The 12,967-nt window shown below is 41.2% G+C and overlaps 1 protein-coding gene across 4 annotated transcripts in view; it reads left to right on the forward strand.

Annotated features, from left to right (window-relative positions):
* Zzz3 (zinc finger ZZ-type containing 3) overlaps positions 1-12,967 on the forward strand; it is a 71,454-nt gene that overhangs the window by 789 nt on the left and 57,698 nt on the right. Inside the window, exon 1 of one of the 4 annotated variants that reach the window (XM_052730975.1) lies at positions 124-327. The exons of the other annotated variants lie outside the window; for them this stretch is intronic. The gene's annotated coding sequence lies outside the window, so the exon portion shown is untranslated. Of the gene's footprint in view, positions 1-123; positions 328-12,967 lie in introns of those variants that run through there. 4 annotated transcript variants of the gene reach the window in all.

Raw genomic sequence — 12,967 nt, forward strand, 5'->3', positions numbered from 1 at the left:
CGGCTGTGCGGACTGGCCGTCGGGGCGCTGCGCTCCTCCCGCCCCCAGGCGCCCGCCACCTGCCGAGCGCTCCCCCGCCGGCCCCGCGGCCAGCCCGCCCCGGCCGACACTGCCCCCTCTGCCGAGGTGCCAGTTTTTGCCCGGTTACCCCATTCTAAAGCATTCCAGCCCTGTTTACTCTTCTGTCGCCTAGCAGAACGCCGAGCATCTGTCCTTGTGTCTGGGCATCACTTACTCACTTGGCCATTGAGAAGTTCTCAGTGCCCTGGCTGTTGACAGTAGCTTTGGCAATGTTTGGAATCCCCTCCTTCCCTGACAGTATCTGAGGTCAGAATAAAATCGTTGTTATGTTCATGCTTATTAACTCCCATCAGTAGGGCTTTGCTTTTTAGTGTTATTGAGGTTACCATTTTGATATTCTGGGGTGGTGGTTTTAGGTTGCATAAAGTAGTACAGGATTGTTTTAATTAAAATCCTGCTACTCTTGCTACTTAAGTTTGAGGTATGTTTTCATAAGTGAATCACTTTCCACTTCAAATATCTATCTACTCTTAAGTGAGTTTACTATATTCGTCTTCGTTTGTTTGTATTCAGAAGTGTGGAAGTTGCACAATCGGGAAACCAGATAATTCATTCACAATTTATCCCCCCCCCCCCCTTTTTCCTTTTCTGAAATGGGTTCATTTTGTAGCCCAGGATGCTGTAGAGTTGTAGAGCTGACTAGATAGGCCCAGAACTTGCAGGAGTCCTCCTGTCTCAGCTTGCCTAGTGGTGAGGTGAATGGCATTTGCCATCACACCCAACACACAGACTATCTTGGCCACTGTATGCGAACATGTGCGCGGTTGCCTATGGAGGCAGAAGAGGCTGTCTCTGATTCCCCAGGAGTTTGTAAGCTGCTCAAAGTAGATGTGGGATCCGAACTCTGGACCTCCAGTAGAGTAGTAAACACCCTTAACCACTAAGCCATCTGTGTTGGTTTTGCTTTGTTTTTCAAAACAGGGTCTCTCTTTATAGCCCTTGCTGTCCTGGAACTCAACTCTGTAGACCAGGATGGCTTCCAACTCACAGAGATCCTCCTGCCTCTGCCTCCCAAGTGCTGGTTCTAAAGTTGTGCGTCACCACCACCTGACTGATCTCTCTGTTTTTAAACTACAAAAGTATATACCTTTTACCGAAAGGTAGAGTAAAATGTTCCTTGTTATAGTTTACCAGGCTCAGTTTTTTACCCTGTACCTGGTCACTGTGTTCCATGCTTTAGTTAGTCTTTTAGGAAGGGGAGCTAAGTTGGAGGGCTGTTTTTAAAATAAACTACCACAGCATTAGCAAACAGCAAATTATCTACTAGAGAAAAGTTTTTTAGTGACAATTCTGTCAGGACTCCTGGGCACACTTTCTTAATTGAGTGTGGATGCTTTGGTGGTATGTGTTGAATTTCTCCAAAAACAGCTATTTGTAGTAGAAATGTTCTGGGGTGCTGGGAGCTTTGCACAGAAAGTCTGTAAAACAAAGATTTAAGGAAATTATTTTGTCACTTGAGTTTTATAATTTTTAACATTTATATTTTGTAGTTATATATTATATTTTCTGAACAAAAATCATGTCAATCCTTTGGAGGTTTCCAGAAATTTTGTTTACTAGCACAGTTAAAGTAGTGGTTCTTTTTAAATTTTTTTTAAGTTTAAAGAAAATGTGTATTTTAAGTGTATGTGCCTCTTTGAATGTTTATGCACCAGGTGTGTGAAGAGGCCATGAAGGTCAGAAAGAAGAAGGTGTCACACACAGTCCCTGGAGTTACAGGTGGTTGTGAGCAACCATGAGAGTGCTAGGAACCAAAGGGCCTCTGGGAGAGCTGTAAGTGCTGAGCTGTCTCTTCTAGCTCCGCAGAGTGACAGCTCTGACCATGCAATTTAGTAAACTCACTAGAATGATAGACCTCAGTAGTTAATACTAACATCTGCTTAAATTAGAAGATGCTAAGTATCTATTGTTTTTGTCATTATTCTTCTGAAAAAAAAAAACCTTAGCAACCATAGAGTTTTATTTTAAAATTCTAAAAAATTAGATAATATAGCTTAGGCTTTACTGGAATTTAAGAACCTTTTGCCCTAGTCTCTGGAATTCTGAGACTGCAGACATTCATTACTAAACATAAATTCTGTGTTTATCAAACCTGTTACAGTAACGACTCAAGTGGTGTTCTTGTTTGTTTTTTAAACTCAGTCTAGTGCAGGTTGGAATGTTGAGGAATAGACCTGTTGAGTTATGATATAGAAAAGATAAATATAGTTTGACAGTGAAATGGAACTGTAAAAGTTGTACAGAAAGGGAGCGACGTAGATACGTAAGAGCCAGAACCCAAGCATAGGCAGGGTCATAATAGAGGGGGAAACTTGAATTGACAAGTTCTTCCTTTTTGGGTAGAGGTGGGGTGTGGGGAGGATTGTTAGTTTATTTTGGGGCAGATTCTCACTGTGTAGCCTTGGCTAGCTTGGCACTTATGTGCAGACCATGCTGGCTTTGAACTCATTGCAGTATTTCCACCTGTGTCTTCAAAGGGTTGTGACTGTAGGGTGAACCATTATTCCCAGCTCTTGATGTTTCTTAGACGGTTCTGCAGTTCATTTTCAGATTACACTAGGTGTCACTTGGGATAATGGTCAGTAGATGAAGTAGATATTTAATTGAAATTTTGTGGAGTATTTAGTTAGGTAGACTATTGACTCGTGCTTGTAATCCCAGCACTCAGAAGGGTGAGGAAGGATTGGATCACTGAGTTTGACACTGACAGAGTGAAACCCCATCCTTGAGATACCCAGAGGGAAGAGAAGAAGGCAGCGTGTCTTGGAGGTCACACTTGTGCCATTGCTTCTGCAAAGCTGTCTGCCTAAGTTGAGCATAATTGTGATTGGTCCGTTGTGTGGGTTGGAGAATAAGAAATCTTCCTTGGGACATGATGATGCATGCCTTTAATCCCAGGATTTGGGAGGCTGAGAGAGGTGAATCTGCATTTGAGACTGGCCTGGACTACAGAATGAGTTCTAGGACAGACAGGGCTACACAGAGAAACCGTTCCTCGAAAAACCTTAAATAAATAAGAATAAGAAATCTCTTGCAACTGTTGCTTTACAAACTGTTTTTGGTGGTAAATTATCTGTCTTTTACAGATAATTTATTTTGCAGTTGAGAAAATTTAAGAAAGAGGAGAAAAGTATTTTGCATGCAGTCATTGTTCATGCAGATTATAGTGAAGTACATGGCCAAAAATGTCAATGAAAATGTGGCAGGTGCTTTAAAAGGAAAACTAATTTCAAATAAAAATTGAGTTTGACATTAAACTGTAAGTGACAGTTGAGTATTATGGTAGTGTTCTGGCAGTATTTAGTATAAATGTGATACTTTTTTTGTATAATTTTCTGTAATTAGTACTTTGGTAACCACTGTCATACTAGAGAAGAATATGTATGTGTCTATCAGTCAACACTGCAAAGGCCCAGAAGGTGTGTGGCTTCTGAAACTGGCTGTCTGGAGTTGGCGTTTTTGTTTGACATTGCATTTCTTACCTTCCTGTTTTCTACTCAAGTAGTCACTCTTTGTGTAGTGTTGTATAATAGTTTCTATCTTGACAGAGAAGTGAGTTCCGTGACTTTCCCTGAGGACAGTGTTGCATTGACAGGTCAAGCTAGTTGTTTATTCCCCCTGCTCCCCGTTTTTGTAGTGCTGGGAGTTGACTCTAGGACTTGAAGCATGCTAGATATGCGTTACTCTACTCAGCTCTAGTCCCAGTTGTCTGCCCTTCCCTGCCCGCTAGTGTTTTGCAGAAGGGCCTCCACTGGAGGCCTCCACTGGAGGCTGGCCTGGAGCTGCTTTTCCTCCAGCGAACAAGGGATGGCAGGTCTGCTGGTGTGCCCCTCCCACTTGTGTCTTTTGTATTATTGTAGTTTTTCGAGACAGGGGTTCTCTCCGTAGCCCTGTGTCTTTTATTTTTTAAACAGCGTTCTTACACGTTAAGAGTCCTTCATCTAACGTTTATTAAGCAACAGGGAGCTCAGTAATTTGTAATATGGCAGAGATTCTGGGCCCTACACCATTGGTAAATCAAGTATTTCACACATCACTTAATAAGAGAGAGGCCTTGTATGTGGAAGTTACAGGACAGCTTGTGGGGGAGATGGTGGTTCTCTCCCTACCATAGGGGTTTCAGATGGAATTCAGGTTGTCAAACTTGATGGCAAGTGCTTTTATCCAATGATCCATCTTGAAGGCCCAACTAGTTGATTTTTAGTTGATAGAACCTGTCTGTTATACTTCTTTCTTTTTTCCCCCTTCCTCCTCTTCCTTTAGTGCTGAGGGTCAAACTTTACCATTCATCTAACTCCCCACCTCATTTTGCTTTCTTACACACTTACCACTTAGAAATCAAGTTTATGCGCTGGGCGATGTGGTGTACACCTTTAATCCTAGCATTTGGGAGGCAGAGGCAGGCAGATCTCTGTGAGTTCAAGGCTGGCCTAGTCTACAGAACTAGTTCCAGGAAAGCCAGGACTATACAAAGAAATCCTGTCTCACCCTCCCCCCCCCCCCAAAAAAAAAGAAAAGAAATCAAGTTTATGTTCTTCATAAATGAAGTGAAATTTGGATGTGTTACTTGTCAGGATTATTTTCTTGGAAAAGATGTATGTTTTGTGAAATTACCTTATTAGCATCTCTTTAAGAACTTTCTGATTACCTCCCTGTTAGGTCTCAGGAACCCGGGACAGATGGCTAGCTGGGGTGCCTATTTAACATGTCAGAGCAGACTTGCCCCACCAGGTTTTTCCACTATCCCTCCATCCCTTCCTGTACAGGGAATGGCTGGCAAACCCTACCCCCTACCCTAAACTTCTCCAGCCCAGTAGCTGGGCTGCTCTTCCCCCAGCTGCCCTTCCCTGTATAATCCAGCCATTTTGATAACCTGGTCCTTTGGTCTAGCCTTTCTCCTCTTGGTGTCCTGGCACTCCCCTCTCCCTTCCCCAAATTCACATGGCCTGGCTCAGGGACATGTTCTCTCAGACTCTCCCAGATGTCTCTGCCTGTGGCTATGCTTTTCCTTTTATCTAAAATAAACATTTTGCTCCACCATACCTAGGAGTAGTCATGCCCTTCCTTTTTTGTTTCTTTTTTTTATTCCCCCCTTCCCCGCCACCCCCAAAACAAACATGTCCCTCACGCTTTTCCTCTCTCTCTCTCTTTCCAGGGTCATGTACCCCAGGCTGGCTTCGAACTTGCCACATAGCTTAAGGTCTTACACTTTTTTGAACCTCATGCCTCGACCTCCCAAATGCTAGAATTATGAGCCTGTGCTTCCACACTCAGTTGTAATACTTTTCTATACTATCTATCCAGCCTTTACTCCAGACCTATCATCTCCCCACCCCCAAGCCTCACCCGTGCTAGGCAAGTGCTCTACTACTTATTACTAGTCTCTCTCCCCCATATACCTAAAGTTCTTACCTGAACTATTCCCACTAAGTATAAACTTGTTTTTACAGTAATGTTTCTTTGCTTGTGGGGAGACATTTTGTCTTTTTCCCCTCCCTGTTTTTGAACATGTAAAAGTGTGATATACATAGAAAATTTTCACAAGTGCACAGTTAAGTGGGTTTGCACAGGCTGGGCATACTGGTAGTTATCCCTGAGAAGCAGGGTATTCGAAAAACCCAGAAACTCTTGTACCCTTCCTCTGGCTATTAACCATCCTTTCCTCCCCTGGAGAACTATAATTTTGATGTCCAGGACCACACAATGTCTTGTTTACTACTCAGCATAGAGTGTGTGCTTCGTTGTGTTTGACTGTTTTCACTCAACATCGTGAGATTCATCTACTTTATCATCACTTCATTTTGTAACCTGAGATGGGGTCTCAACACTAACTTAGACGTTTTTCTAAAGACAGTCGTAGTTTCCAGGAAGGATGAGGGGCTGCAGAGAAAAGCTGCCTGTGCATTTGGACTGGTAGAACACGTTTGTTTTAATGGGGTTTAAGTAAACAGTGTATTTTTAGTTTCTGTCAGTACTGCCTTACATCAGTACCTCAGCTGCTCCCCCAACTTAATTTTGTTCTGAAGACTTGAGTCTAGCAGTCCTGAGCAGCTAGTGCCTTTTCATTACTTGGTAGCTTGCTTTACATTCTTGGAATTCTTCAGGTAGTAGTGATTCCTGTGCCAATTTTAGGGGTTGCTTGTAGAATCTTCAGTTATTATAAAGACTATTGAGAGATTTCACCAAGAAAAAGTCCTAATTTAAATTAAAGCTGTTCTGCATTCAAAATATTTATGTAAAAAGTAGTATGCAGGTTATAAAGTCGCATTGTAAGCAGCTATGCAAATGTGAATCATGGGAGACCCTTACCAAGTTAGTGTCTCTTTCAGGCTACCTTCTGATGTAAGTGCTACTTTCTTAGCAGAAACTATTCTTCTGTAATTTCCTACTACTTTGCTTTCTTAATTACTGTGTTTTTGCACATAACTTAAACACTCTTAACTGCTGAGCTCTCTCCAGCTCTGTCTGGTTTTGATGGAACATTTAGGGGAACATTATATTGCGGATAATAGAGGACAGAGTGACATTTGATTGTTACAGAGTTGTTTATCAATCTCAAATAAATGTGTGTGTTACTAGTGATGAAACCCTGGTCTTTGAGCAAATGTTTTTCTCTTCAGCTATACTCAGTTAATAAATGCCTTAGGGGTGAGGGGTGGCAGCTCATGTTGCCCAGGCTAGCCTCAAACTCATTGTGTAGCTGAGGATGACTTTGAATTCCTGATCTTCTTGCCTCCGTCTTCCAGGTGTTGGGATTCCATATGTGTACTATCATAGTCGGCCCACAAATGCTAGTGTCGGTGAACTAGTCACAGCATTCTCTGGCCTGACCTTAGCTACTTGCATACTTTTCTTTCTGTTAGCCGACTTTGATTTGACCAAGAAAATTTTTGATTAATTTGTAACTATAAGGCACAGGTTCTCAAAGTTTGCCATGCTTCATAAATCTTTTAAAAGGTTGGTTTGTTTTACTTTGTTTTGATTTTGAGATGGAATTTTATTATGTAGTCCCAGATGGTTCTGAACAGAAAATCTGCCCCAACCTACCAACTGCTGGATCATGGCATGTACCACTGCACCCTGCTTGGTTCGAGAGTTTTTGTCATTTTGCGTTTTGAGACAAGGTGTCTCTAGGCACCCAGACTAGCCTCAAGCTCGTCGTCGTCATCTTTGTCAGCCTCCCATGTGCCATGCTGAGATGACAGAGCTGTGCCACCAACCCCTGCCATACCTGACTTCTTACATCTTTGAACTCCTGGGTTTTTATGGCTCTGCTGTCAGTGTTTTGGGGGTAGAGGGGCAGCACGATTCCCACATTGTTATCCTCAGCAGCCTGAGGAGTTCCCCTAGAATTTCAGGGACCTTGAGTCCTGTTGAACTAGGATTTGTGGCTTTTGACACTGAAGAATTTCAGGACTAGCCAGCTAGTGAAACAGAATTGTAAATTTTGTTAAAGATGTTTTACCACAGGTTTCGGCATGACCGTCAGGCCAAAAAGGTACTCAGAAGAAAGTAAGGCATACTGGAGCGGAGCTCATGGGTGGGCTGCTTCAAGATGAATTCTTGGTTTTTGTAGGATTTTGGTTGCATTGAAAGTTACTATATTATCACTGATTTGTCCTTAAAAGTGCCTAATAGAATTATAATTGATAGAGAAGTCTAGTCCATGGGGTTACAGGAAAGTAGATACCTTGCTGTTAATAGTTTTTTTTTTTTTAATTATTTTAATTTATGTGTATGTATACCTTGGAGGCCAAAGAGGGTGTCAGATCCCCTGAAACTGGAGTTATAGTATGTTATGAAGTATCATATTGGTGCTAGGAATTGAGCCCAGGTCCTCTGGAAGAGCAGTTGGTACTCTCAACTACTGATCTATCTCTCCAACCCTATTGTAAACTGTTGTGTAGATTATCTGGCCCTGTGTGGGGAAAGGAATGAGGCCTTGCCCAAGGTCCTGGATATTCAGGCCTCAAGCTTAGGTCATTGCTACATCAACATAAACTATCTGTATATGAAAGATGTGTTGACAGCCTTAATAGCAAATGTTAATTGCTGAAGTTGCTTCTCAGCTACTGAGAGACTCCACTCAGACTCTGTGATGGTGGACTCCTTTTCTTCCCATGTCTCCATAATTTCCCTGTCTTCTATCCTGCTTCGGTGCAAGAGGTTCCTTAATACTGAAGAATTTGAAGAGTAGGTTTGGCATAATTTTGAGATTTTTAGTTTGTGGATCAAATAACAATACACTACTAATAAAAATTATCATAGCATTTGCTAAGTTTTTATTTTTGCTGATAAATTTAAAAATTGAAAAGAATTGGGATTGGAGAAATGACTCTGAGGTTAAGAGAGAGCTATTGCTCTTGCAGAGGACCTGGGTTCAGTTCTCATCACCCATATGGTAGTTCACAACCATCTGGAACTACATTTCCAGAGGACCTGGCACCCTTTTCTGGCTTCAGGCTTAAAACTCATAATAAAGCTTTTGTAAGAATTATTTCCCCTTTACTTTTGTGTGTGTGTGTGTATTTTGCCTGCATGTATGTCTGTGCATTTGTGCATGCAACGCCTGCAGAGACCAGAAGAGGGCATCAGATCTCCTGGGGCTAGAGTCACAGATGGTTGTGAGCTGCTGTGTGGGTGTTCTGAAAGGACAGCTAGTGCTCTTATACTGCTGAGACATCTCTTTAGCTTCAAATAAAGCTTAAAAAAAGAATTGCTGGTTCTGATCACTGATGAAGAGCAGTGAGAGACTTGGAATTTGCCATTATTGAACACCTGTTTGTGGGCAGGTGGGCCCTTTTTATAGTCACGGTTTTGGGTGGTATAATGTAAAGAACATGGGCTTGAAACTTGAATTTAAATTCTGACTCTAACCCTTATTAGCTCTGTAAGTTTAAGCAAATTCCTTTATCTCTAAGCTGTATTTTCCTTATAAATAAGCTTAGTGCATTCTGGTTGGACTCTATAAAGCAGAGGCTTGTGAGTACTGCTGGTTCCTACTGATGTAGAAATGGGCAGTCAGGGTGTGTCACACAGTGACATGTGTGACTCCATGGCTCATAGCTATTCACTGAAGTGTTTCAGTTAGTAAATAGTGACCATGTCAGCTTGGAGTTTTAGTTGGAGTTCTCAGAAAGGTGGGTTTCAGAAAGTTCAGAAAAAAGATCGTGACTGTGACTAGTATTCTCTGTCAGTACTGATAGATAACCTCTGATAGTGCAGTGTTACTGACATGACAACAGATTTCTATTGAGTTTAGAAAAATGTGTGAGTAATCCAAAGAAATTATAACTTGGGTTGGGTGTGGTGCTGCATGCCTTTGGTCCTAGCACTTGGGAGGCAGAGACAGGCAGATTTCTTTATTTGGAGCCCAGCCTCATCTGTATAAGGAGTTACAGGCAAGCCAGGGTTACAAAATGACCTACAAAACCCGACAAAACCACAAAACAACACTTCCCTACCCAAACAAATGAAGTACCCGGCTACCAGTAGGATTCCATTTTGGCTGGTGTACATTTGCAGTGTTGGCTTTGCTTTGAAAGCTATTAGGAAAGGTGGGCTTTGGGGGTTGGGGGTGGGGGAGAACTGGAGCGGTGACTCGAGCTTCTTCTGAGGATTCCAGTACCAACATCAGGCAGTTCACAGCCACAGGTAACTCCATATGGCATCATAGACTCACATAGAATTAAGAACTTGAAATAATAAAAACAAATATTTTTTGCTTCTATTACTTTATTTTATTGAGGGAGGATTTTTGATGTGTCAAAAGGAGAGGAAGAACTATTGAGGAACCTGAGTATGCTTAGCAGAGAGAAGAGAAGGAGGATCTGCTAGGAGCTAATAAAGAGTTTGTGGAACAACTGTTTGCATGAAGCAAACAGACTAGATTCAGTATACTGCTAGCTGCTTTCCCTAAGCAATATGGTTCTTTTTTTTAAATTTATTTATTGGTATTGGATGTACATTGGTGTTTTGCCTGCATGTATGTCTGGGTGAGAGTGCGGAATCCCCTGGAACAGGAGTTATAGACAGTTGTGAACGGCCATGTGGGTGCTGGGAATTGAACCTGGGTCCTCTGGAAGAGCAGCCAGTGCTCCTAACCGCTGAGCCATCTCTCCAGCCCCCGCAATATGGTTCTTTTAAATTCCATTAAAATGAACAAAATCAAGGAATTAGAGTGAGGTCTTAGTGGTTAAGAGCACCTACTGATCTTGTAGAGGATCCAAATTCAGTTCCCAACACTGATGTCAGGTGATTCACAACTGTCTGCAACTCTAGCTTGAGGAGCCTTGTTGTCTTTGACCTCTTCAGGCATCTGGACTCATGTAAACATAGCCACACAGACAGGGTTTGTCTTTGAGATAGTCTCTCTAGCCCTGGCTATTCTGGAACTCACTATGTAGACCAGGCTAGCCTCAAACTCAAAAGAGATCTGCCTGTCTCTGCCTTAGTAGTGCTAGGATTTTAAAGGTATGCACCACCATGCCTGGCCTACCATTAGATTTCTTTTCTTTTCTCTCCTTTCCTTTTTCCTTTCCCTTCCTTCCTCCCTTCCTTCCTTCTTTTCTTTTTTTTCTAGTCTTCAACTCCATCAGAGACCTCAGAAAGATATAATACTACCTAAGTAAACAGGAAGTGCATTGTGAGCAACTTCCAAAAATCTAGAATGACAGCGACAGCTGGCTTGGGGCATTCATTTTCAGCTCACAGGTCTAGAGTCTCTCAGTTACTTCTCTCTGTGTCCTGTAGAATGTCTGGCAGTTTCTTCTGTGAAGCAGGAATCTGAAGGACCATTTTGTCAAGCAAAGTTCAGTGGTCACCTTCCTATGGGTCCTGCATGTCCAGTCGATACAACATTTTGTCAAGCAGTCCAGGCAAGAACAGTTTCTTGCCCAAATGGCTATTTTTGCCAAAAAGAAGATAAACTCCATATAGAGTGTCTTTGACATCCATCTTTCTCTCTGAAGTAAATCGGTGCTGCCAGGAGCAGACATGTCTCATTGTCCAGGAAAGTCTTAAGTTTTTAAAACATTTTAAATGCCATATTCTCTAAATCTTTGAAGAGTTTGACAATTACCTACCTAGTTGAATTATATCTATGTATACCTAATTGAATTATATCTATGCATATCTAGAAAACTCAATATGACTATAAGTTTGACTATCAGAGAAGATTAATTATTAATCTGTATTTCTTAATTGTCCATTACAATTTAAATGAATTATATAAACATAATACCATAAATGAAAGTAGAAATATATATAACATAACAAAATTGACTTTGAATTTGTATCAATAAACTAAAATCTATACCAATGTAAAACATTTTAAACAAGTTGCTGTTTAAAAGAAGGTTCAGCAATCCTTTTATTCTATCATATCTATATCCTATATTGTCATGTCATATCCCCCTTTCGTCTTTTAGAAAGAGATTGACTATGACCAATAACAGTTTGTAAACAACAACCTAAACAAAGACAAACATACATAATTCATTTTTAGTAATGTGGGTGTAGTTTTCTAGGCTACTTCCTGCTGATAGGGGGCGCTGGTAGTCTTATGGGGATCCTGAGAAATTCGAGATAATGGTCAAGTCCTAGGAAGACCGGTTATAACCTTTATTGATAGGTACCATCTGTTAAGGTTCAGGAGATCTGTCAGAGCCTCCTTTCCAAAACAACATATCCTTAGATCCAATTTTGAAGTCAAGATACCTTTAGAATATACATATTGGTTTAACTGAGCAGCCTTTACAATCAAATGTCTCTCTGTAGTTAAAAATCCCAAAGACAACACAATCTAGATTCTCTGTGTCATATCCATCTTTATGTGGCTTATTTTTTATATTACCTTTACAGTCTTTTTAAAGACTTTATTTTTTAAAACTTTTAATTTCTTTAATAACTGTCTATATTCCTTTTTCTCTCTCTTTCAAATCTACGTACATTTTTACACACAGTGTAAACTGTTTAGAGATTTATTTCATCTGAATCTGACTTACTGTAAGTCTGTTGCTTTAAACTGCAGCATTACTAGGACTGAAATAACAGCTTTAGCTGCTGGCTCCGCCCACCTCAGCTTTCCAACATGGTGGAACTACGTTTACAGCCAGCTCTGGGAACCATGCTCACTGCTGACTCTGGGAAGCAGTGGGTCTATACTTCCATCTAGCAGTGAACAGCCCAGAAACCTTTTTTTTTTTTTTTAAGTAGCAAAAGCTATATCCACCATGCACCATGTTGTGTGCCTTGCAAAAACCTCTGTGTAACTCAGTGGTAATCCGCCATGCTGTAGCTCCAGCCCACATGATGTGAACCCCCCACAGCCAGGGGAAGAATGGGCAGCCAAACTCCGCAAACACTGCAATTTCCAGAGTTTAAAATCCTGAGTCATGACAGGACACTAGCGGAATTCAAGTTTATCTGGTACATGGAACATTCACACTGAATGTGAGGTCGAGCTATAGGCCTTGTGTACATCCTACTTCACAAATGAGTCTGTCAGATACGCTAAGCCTGTAGGCTGAAGATGATACTCCAACGTGCAGAGAAACCTCGGGTGACTGCCCAGGCAGCTGGCTGTTTCTGTCAACTCACATTTTTTTGGAAGTTGCTTGTTTGCATTTCCTGTTTTACTAGGTAATACTATTTCCTTCTTGGGTCTCTGAGGGAGTTGAAAATTAGATAGTTGTAATAACAATTTTCCTTGTTAAGAAATTCAGAAAAGAAACTCACTAAGGAGTTGTAAAGAGTTTGAAAGACATCGTAAGATAGTTTTCTGTTGGTAATATAAGTTAGGATAGAAAGTGGATTAGGTACATTTTGGACTCACCAAAATAGGATAGATAATGGAATATTTTCTCTGAATTTGTCTGTGCAAATG

This window comes from Peromyscus californicus, unplaced genomic scaffold (assembly GCF_007827085.1).
Source record: "Peromyscus californicus insignis strain IS unplaced genomic scaffold, ASM782708v3 Scaffold_9__1_contigs__length_137607984, whole genome shotgun sequence".
Classification (NCBI taxonomy): Eukaryota; Metazoa; Chordata; class Mammalia; order Rodentia; family Cricetidae; genus Peromyscus; species Peromyscus californicus.